Source organism: Patella vulgata, chromosome 5 (assembly GCF_932274485.2).
Source record: "Patella vulgata chromosome 5, xgPatVulg1.2, whole genome shotgun sequence".
Classification (NCBI taxonomy): Eukaryota; Metazoa; Mollusca; class Gastropoda; family Patellidae; genus Patella; species Patella vulgata.
This window is the reverse complement of record NC_065883.2, coordinates 52,365,299-52,373,349: the sequence shown is the minus strand read 5'-3', so window position 1 is coordinate 52,373,349 and position 8,051 is coordinate 52,365,299. Positions and strand designations below refer to the sequence as shown.

General features: G+C 37.2%; 1 long non-coding RNA gene across 1 annotated transcript; it reads right to left on the bottom strand.

The window, feature by feature from the left end:
* Window positions 1-3,074: 3,074 nt before the first annotated feature.
* On the bottom strand, window positions 3,075-7,831 carry LOC126822186 (uncharacterized). Its single transcript, XR_007680716.2, has 4 exons — window positions 7,715-7,831; window positions 4,789-4,822; window positions 4,151-4,223; window positions 3,075-3,373 (listed from the first exon to the last, which is right to left on the bottom strand). It is a non-coding gene; the product is annotated as an uncharacterized LOC126822186 (long non-coding RNA).
* Between the last annotated feature and the right edge of the window lie 220 nt (window positions 7,832-8,051).

The window sequence follows — 8,051 nt, the reverse complement described above, 5'->3', positions numbered from 1 at the left end:
ATGTGTGGGCCAACTAAAAAGATAGGTTGTCTCTAGAGAGTCCACGAGATTCTGCTGTGTCCCATGACCTTAAATACTTTGCATCAATTTAAAGTTAATCCGGTGATAACTTATGAAAATAAGCCCTAGTGCGTTCACGGGCTATTGTGATTGGGGTCATAGGCCCCAGGGACTTCGACATCAGAGGGCCCCCAGAAAAATGTCAGATGCGGGAAAAGCGATGTGAGCATGGCCGGACCGCGGGCTACATCGGATTTTCAAAGTCCCGGACAATGGGGGGCCCTTCCATGTATTGTGGGCTTGTGTTGCGGTTGACATCCGAGAATTCGGTGTAATCCGGCGATGTTGCGTCGTACTTTCGACTTTTATCCTTGTTTCTATTTTTTATTATTATTATTTAGCGAGAAAAGTGTACCAAGTGTATATTTTGGTTACAACTTTGAACCCATTTATATTCGAGGTTTGAACGCAGAATCTGTCAAAAATGTCATTGGTTATCTCCGAACATAGTTTTTTTTCTTTTTGCTGCCGGTGAATCGAGGAACGATGGATTTGTATTCTTCGACATTTAACCCTACACAATAATTATTTGATAATTTGGTGTGTATAATATGTGTAATTTCCGTATAGACTACATTATTTACTTAGATATTTCGCCTTTTGGTTCCAACAAAACGCATTTAAATGTAGGTCAGCCCCGCCGTTCGTCAAAAATCAACTACGGTCGGTTACTTCGCGGATATGACTAAAGGTCCATCCTTATTTATCACTGACCGAGGGCCCCCCACAATGGTTAATCCGGGGCTGCACCGATGGACGGACAGACGAGGGCGACGCCAATATACCACCACATTTCAATGTGGGCGTATAAAAATGGGTGTATACAGTGAAACAATTCTGCCAACATTGTTGGCCCAACAACACATTTATGATCACAATAAAATTGTATTAAAGAACGCCCACGAATAAAAATCTAAAAAAAACCATTAAAAATACATTATGTAAGATTTAGATAAACAACTGGCTGTTCTTGTTATAATAGTTCAAAAACAGATAATGTAAAATGAGTATATTGAAAATTTCATTCAAATTACTTTATTCTAAGCGAAGTAATTACTGTTTGTAGTTTTGACAAGATGTGTGCATTGATTGTTTATCATCGTAACCACGGTGCTAGTTGTTCGAGTCTTAGCCTCGCTTCTCCATTTTTAAATTCAATAATTAAATGGCCGAACCATTCTAATCTACTTAAAATCGGAGCCATGTTAATAAATGTCTAATTAATAAATTATACTATTCAAAAAAAGTAGGGGATATTTGATTTTGGGGGCATAATACTAAAATATGCAAATGACTACGAAAAAAGTCACTATAGAACCTAACAGAAGAAACATTTCCAGTTACATGTGACGCCCAAACGCACCAATAGCTACCGCATGGAATGCAGGTGATGCTTGGGATCATCATGGGGGTCCAACCCAAGATTTGCACGACTCTGACTTTGAATGTTACAGTCATTGTGGCATTGAATTCCAGGGTGGAAACATCAGTTTAATTGTTTTAGTGACCAGAAAACAAATTTTGATATGCGTCGGCTTACCCAAAATGAAAGGTTACGTGCCCTTGGCATGCTACAGATCGGCACAACACAGGCGGTTGTGGCGCGGACGATGAATGTTTCTCAGTCTGTCATAAGCAGGCTATGGTCCAGATACCGTGATACACAATCTGTACAGGACAGACCACGCTCAGGTCGACCAAGGGCGACAACTCAAGCCCAGGATCGATTTATCCGTACCTTGGCCTTGAGAAATCGTGTCATCACAGCAAATCAGATCAGCGCTCGTCTTCAAACAGACACTGGTGTGAGAGTGAGTGGCCAGACGATTCGGAATCGGCTGCATAGGGGTCACCTTCGCGCCCGACGTCCTCGCGTGATCCCTTGTTTGAGAGATCATCACATTCAGGCAAGACGTCGTTGGTGTAAGGATCGTCAACACTGGGATAATCGACGCTGGAGCAATGTGATGTTTTCAGATGAGTCAAGGTTCACTGTTGATTTTTTGGACAGACGTAGGAGGGTGTGGCGTCGTCGAAATGAGCGCTTCCAAGACGTTAACGTCATCAGACATGATCGATTTGGGGGTGGTTCTGTTATGGTGTGGGGAGGCATCACTGTTGCTGGAAGAACGGCTTTACATGTTGTTGCAGGGCGTGTTACAGGCCAGTACTACCGGGACAACATCTTGGCAGTCCATGTTGTGCCGTTCGCACGACGTCATGGCCGCCGTTTCATCTTCCAGGATGACAACGCAAGATGTCACAGGGCCAGGATCGTTACAGGTTACCTCCAACAACAGAACATCACCACATTACCTTGGCCAGCACTGAGTCCCGACCTCTCCCCCATCGAGCATGTCTGGGACATGCTTGGACAGAGGTTACGTCAACGTCAACAACGTCCTGCCAATGTCCAAGAACTTGCTGCTGCGTTGCAACAGGAATGGGACAATCTGGACCAAAATGACCTTAGACGTCTCATTAGGAGTATGCCACGTCGGATCAATGCTTGTTTGGCAAACAGAGGAGGATTTACCCGTTACTGACTTGGTTGTGATGCTGTGGTAACTTTGCTGTTTGACCCCGGGTATCATTTTACCCTTATAATGGTCAGTCTGTGCCTGATTTAGTCTAACGATCATTTGGAATAAATCGATGAATGTGAACTTCATTTCATTTTGTCATTTGTTTCTTCGTCAGTTTCATTAGGTGACTTTAATAACACTTAAAAATCAAATATCCCCTACTTTTTTTGAATAGTATATATAACATTTAAGGTCTAAAGAAAGACCTGGATTAGGCAGATTAAGCTTTTGATCTGAATGATTTCTCGTGTAAGTCTATCTTCGTTCTTTATGCTATTTTAGCATTTCCTATTTCAGATCAAAAATTCAAAATATCCCATTCTCTTTCAGGCACTAGACGCTGTATACCTTTTTGGGTGTTATAGTTACGTTTAACTACATGTTCACAAAGAACAGTAATAACGAAAACCAGCAATCACATCCTAGATGGAAATTTCGTTAAAAAATCAATTATAGTTTATTATATAAAATATACATTCGCACAAAATTTGAACTGTCATAAATAACTATCATAATCATTCTTCGGGTCGTAATATTTACAATGAATATACACAAGAAATATCATTTATCATTCTTTTTATATTGTTCATTAATTTCTTTAAATCCGTCTTTAACATCTTTAGTAAAACTTTCTTTCATTGAGCCTAATTTCTGTCCTGTTTTACTAGCTTCGTCACGCATTTTATTTATGATGTCTGCCTCTTGTAGCTTTTCTAAACCTTCATGGCCTGAAATAAATAAATCTTTGTCGAGCGTTAGTGTGCAAACTTTAGAAATTCGGTGACTTTCGTCTCCGTCATTTTGTAGACTGTCCCTGTCATTATCGTATTTCGAATTGTGCACTCTTTCCCTATCCTTTTAGATGATTATAGTGATTCTTAATGGGAGGTTTGGTATTTTTTTTTCTGAACTCCCAAAGTTTATTATACACTGCCGGATAGCTGAAGAATTTACCTAATCAAATGCATATCTCGCCGGGGACTGTCTTGTACACAAAGATTACGCATTGACCATTCTAAAGTTTTGCCAACATGCGATGTCGATAGGTGGTATTGTTTGGACACAACGTCTTACACCTAAGGTAATCTGTGTTAAAATTTTAAAAAATTAAAAATCTTCGAACATTTGAATGTCCGGTAAACTGACAAAACACTGGATATAAAGAGACAGAAATGTCTGGCATCACAGATAATTTTAGGCCATTATTCGGCTAGTGTATACCATAATGGATCATAAATATGACTGACTAATATTTTATGAAGTTATGGACCGTAATTTATGTTGGACTAAAATGCTACCGGACATAGATTCAACATCGCACTATTATAATTTGGACATTAATTACTAGAATTCGGGTACCGTTACAGAGTTTTTCAGTCGATCGGGTACTCTTCTGTATACAGCAGAAGGGACTCCGGTACAGGCACTTCAAGTGCCTGTGGATCCCAGGTACTGTGGTATTATAGCCAACAACGACCCCTTCAGCGGGACTAAGATGTTCTTACCAAGGTCTTTTCCCCTGTGAAATACATAAGCTGTCATTTGAGCTGCTCTACGGATTGGATAGCTCTCTGATAGCTGTAAATAAAGAGGAAATACTATCACTGAGGAATTTCTATAAGAAAACAAAATCGAAAAGCATGTTGGATAAAAAAAAATGCATATTCTGACAATCAGGCTAAAGTTTGTTAAACAGATTTATTTTTCAAACTGGGAATGAAGCATTTACCAATTTGGGGTCATGAGAGGACGAACCTTTCCGCGACCTTCTGTTTCTGAGTTATAATGTTGTAGCGTAAAGGCTACAGTTTTTATCCAGATTTTGTTTGAAGCACTGGAGTCATGAGAGAACAAGACACAACTGCTGTTATTTAATTTCATTCTTCCAACATTTTAATATCCATATACATATAAAAGCTATGTGTGATTTTGTGAGTTATCGATATTTTCTAAACACCAGCTCCTTTTAAAATGCTATTTATATTAATGGTATGTGGCCCAAATGGACGTTGAGGTGCAAAAAAAAAAAAAAAATTTATCTTAACACTGATCATTGTGATCATTATGAAATAAAGGTCATACGGCTGAAGCTTAAATTTCAGACATATATGCATGTTTCAATGTTTTTCTTCAAAAAACATACCTTTTGGACAACTTGTTCGTTTTGTAATAAATATCTGAAATGGAAAGAAATGCACATCAAAAGCTTAATAGTACCGAAATTAACATACACAACTCTAATTCAATTGCTCACACGGAAGACATTTCTGTACAGTATCATATATAATATGCGTGAATCTAGTCTCGCGATAGTCTATTTGAGTATTAGTCTAGTCAAAATACTGAAAGACCCACCACAAATTCCAAAATATTGTAAAGACCTGCACTAACAGTAGAAATCTCAGTTCTCAGACAATACATCTTCTAAACTCTCCCAACTATTAACTTATAACTTGCAAAATGAGCTTTGTCCTATGCTAGACCTTTTCTATGGAATAAACTACCAAAGCCAATTATTGTCTGTGGGCCATTTAAAATTGAAAACTAGCATTTCTTTTTTATATTTAAAAATAACTATTGGAAGATGACGGATGTATCCAATTGCTTGTTCCTTTATTTTAATATGTATACTTGAATTTATTGAGTATCAATTACATTCGCTTTAAAATTCAAATATTTCTATTGTTGCATAACAGATGATGGCGTAAAGGTATCTTGTATTATTAATATAACATGACATGGGGATCAATCAGGGAAAGTTAAAGATGAAATAATAGTTCTCGCAATAAAGGTTTAAAAAATAGATAATGAAAAGGGGATATACAAACTACACGCAGCGATCCATCACGTTATACTTCGAGATTATGATCACTGCCCTAGTTGACCTCCATTTAAAACTCTCATGTGATCATTTTGGGGCGGGACTTATCGACTGGACTACTGCTTTATGTACACAACAGAGTAAAAATAACCCGATCAAGCACGTGTTTTATGTAAACACATGTCATTGGCAAAATGTCAACTTCTGCCACTCCGGTAAAAGCGATATACATGTATGATATGTGCTAGTGGGTAATATTGCAATACATTCTTTGCCATTGTAAACTGTCTTTAGAGTTTCAATCTGTTTATCTTTCAAAACAAGGTTAGATACTCCTAAATTTGTCTTCGCAAACAAAACCGCCTCTGTGAAATTATCTTTCATGGACGCCGCCATATTGAATAATTAGAGGACTATTTTGTGATTCGGCTTTGATTACTTTGACATCTTTCATACACACAGCGGCTAAATAAACATATTTAATTTCATTCAAAATGACAATGAAGAGAAATAAATACTTCTAAAAATTACTAAAAGCATACTCAGTGTTTTCGACTAAAATCTTCGATGTAGGATTTAAAATGTCGGTTAATTACTTAGGGCCTGTTCTCAGGCGGAGCTAGCTGTAGACAGGCAGAACATGTTTGGGATGAGGAATATGTTGAAAATGTCTGTCAAATTACTTCATTCTGAGAGAAGTTATCGTCGTTTACAGAACAGTGTAGTCTCGATTGTCATTTTTAAATTAAATCATAAATCTGTTGAAAATCAAAACCATCCGAAGTTCTAGACAGTTGATTATGGGCCTGGTATGTAAATAAATGTCGCATAAATTATTTATATAAGATTTGAGGTCTAAGGAAAGATCTGCAATAGGCAAATTTAGCTAAATAATGCACCTTTAACCAGCATAAGACCCTTTATACTCAGTTATAAAATCGATCTCAATCAGTTTCACATTTAGCATGATTAAACTTAAGCGATAAAATCTCAAAACGTTTCACTACCTTCGGCATGATTTCATTTTAGCGATAACCGATTAATGTACATGGATGATAATTCTACAATCATTTGATTGTAACTTAAAAAGTTCATTCAACGTCATGATATATATTTACACGCATCCTTTCATACGGTTCTGTCGCACAGATTAATAATTTATAGATTTTGTTTGAAATGAAAGAAAGGTATTTTTATACCTACAAAAGAAATTGTATTCGTTTTTTTTAAAATGCAAGGTGATGCTGGCAAGCGAATACAAACCACGCTGATATGAATATTATAAGACTTGAATTTATTTTGTTGCTATGTATTATTGTCCTAAAACATTCGTGGTAAATATATGATATACGAAGAATACAAACCAAGCTTGTGTGAATATTTTATACATGTAGTTTGATTTTCTATTGTTGCTATGTCGAAAAGTGAAGTAACTATATATCAACATTGTTATGCATATACTGCCTCAGTTTTAATAAAAAAGATAATATCCCGTAATATGATCAGGTAAGGTGCCCCCCCCCCCGCCCCTGGATCCGCCCCTGACGCTCATACTTAATATTACAACCACAGTAACATTAATCCTGGATCAGCCCCTGACACCCACAGTAACATTAATTGTCATGTACATGTAATTAGAATTAAAAAACGTGTCGGATTAACGCTTGGGTTCACCTTAAAAAGGAAGAAAGTTAAATTTAAAAAGAAAAACCTATTAAAAAATAATTCAGAACCTTTATTTTTTTTGTGGCCTGGATTTTCGGCTGGCCCTAAGGCACCTGCTTTACTTGCCTAATGGTTAATCCGGCACTGCCAGCTGTATGCCAAGTCCAACACAGAGACCAAGAAGGCAAGATGAAATTATTACTTGGATTTAATAAATAAATGTCCTAATCAGTTTAGCGTTATTTCTGCTTCTTTGTTTATTTTTATTTTTGAAGTCTAAAAGAGAAAGGAAGGTATGGATATGCACATGCTGTGTGTGTGTCAATTGAATAATGGCATAATAGTTTATCGTTTACTTTACTGAGTCCTCTCCAATTTATAATACATGTATTATCACTTCTAGTTCTGTAGCCAATCCGTTAAAATAATTTGGTGTAAATGTAAACTGTAAGCCATTAGGTTTTTAAACACTGGGGTCTTTGATAATTTATCGATCTCTAAAATAACATAACCACACTATCTAGCTACCTAAGTAACGGTATACGGCGTACATATGTCCGGGATTCCGTTTGAATGCTCTCACCTTAACAATGCCCGAAGTGGCATCCTCCGGTTTCTAGTCCTTGTTCGTTCTGCAATCTCTGATTATTATAGCATTCTCCAATGATGTCGCAGATCATAAGACTTTGTCCAGTTGGATAAGAATAATATATTTTGTATTATCATGGAATAAAAAATTTTGTTGGATGTTACTCATCGTGTATTCTAGCACCAACTGTTGCTGCATTTGTTTACTGCTATTTTTGTTCAGTGACCCACCATGAACCTTATGACATAATTAGGCCCTCGATCTAACGAGGGAGACCAGCAAAAGTCGGAGCCTCCAGACGTGTTATACTGCACGGAGATTGTATTTTAAC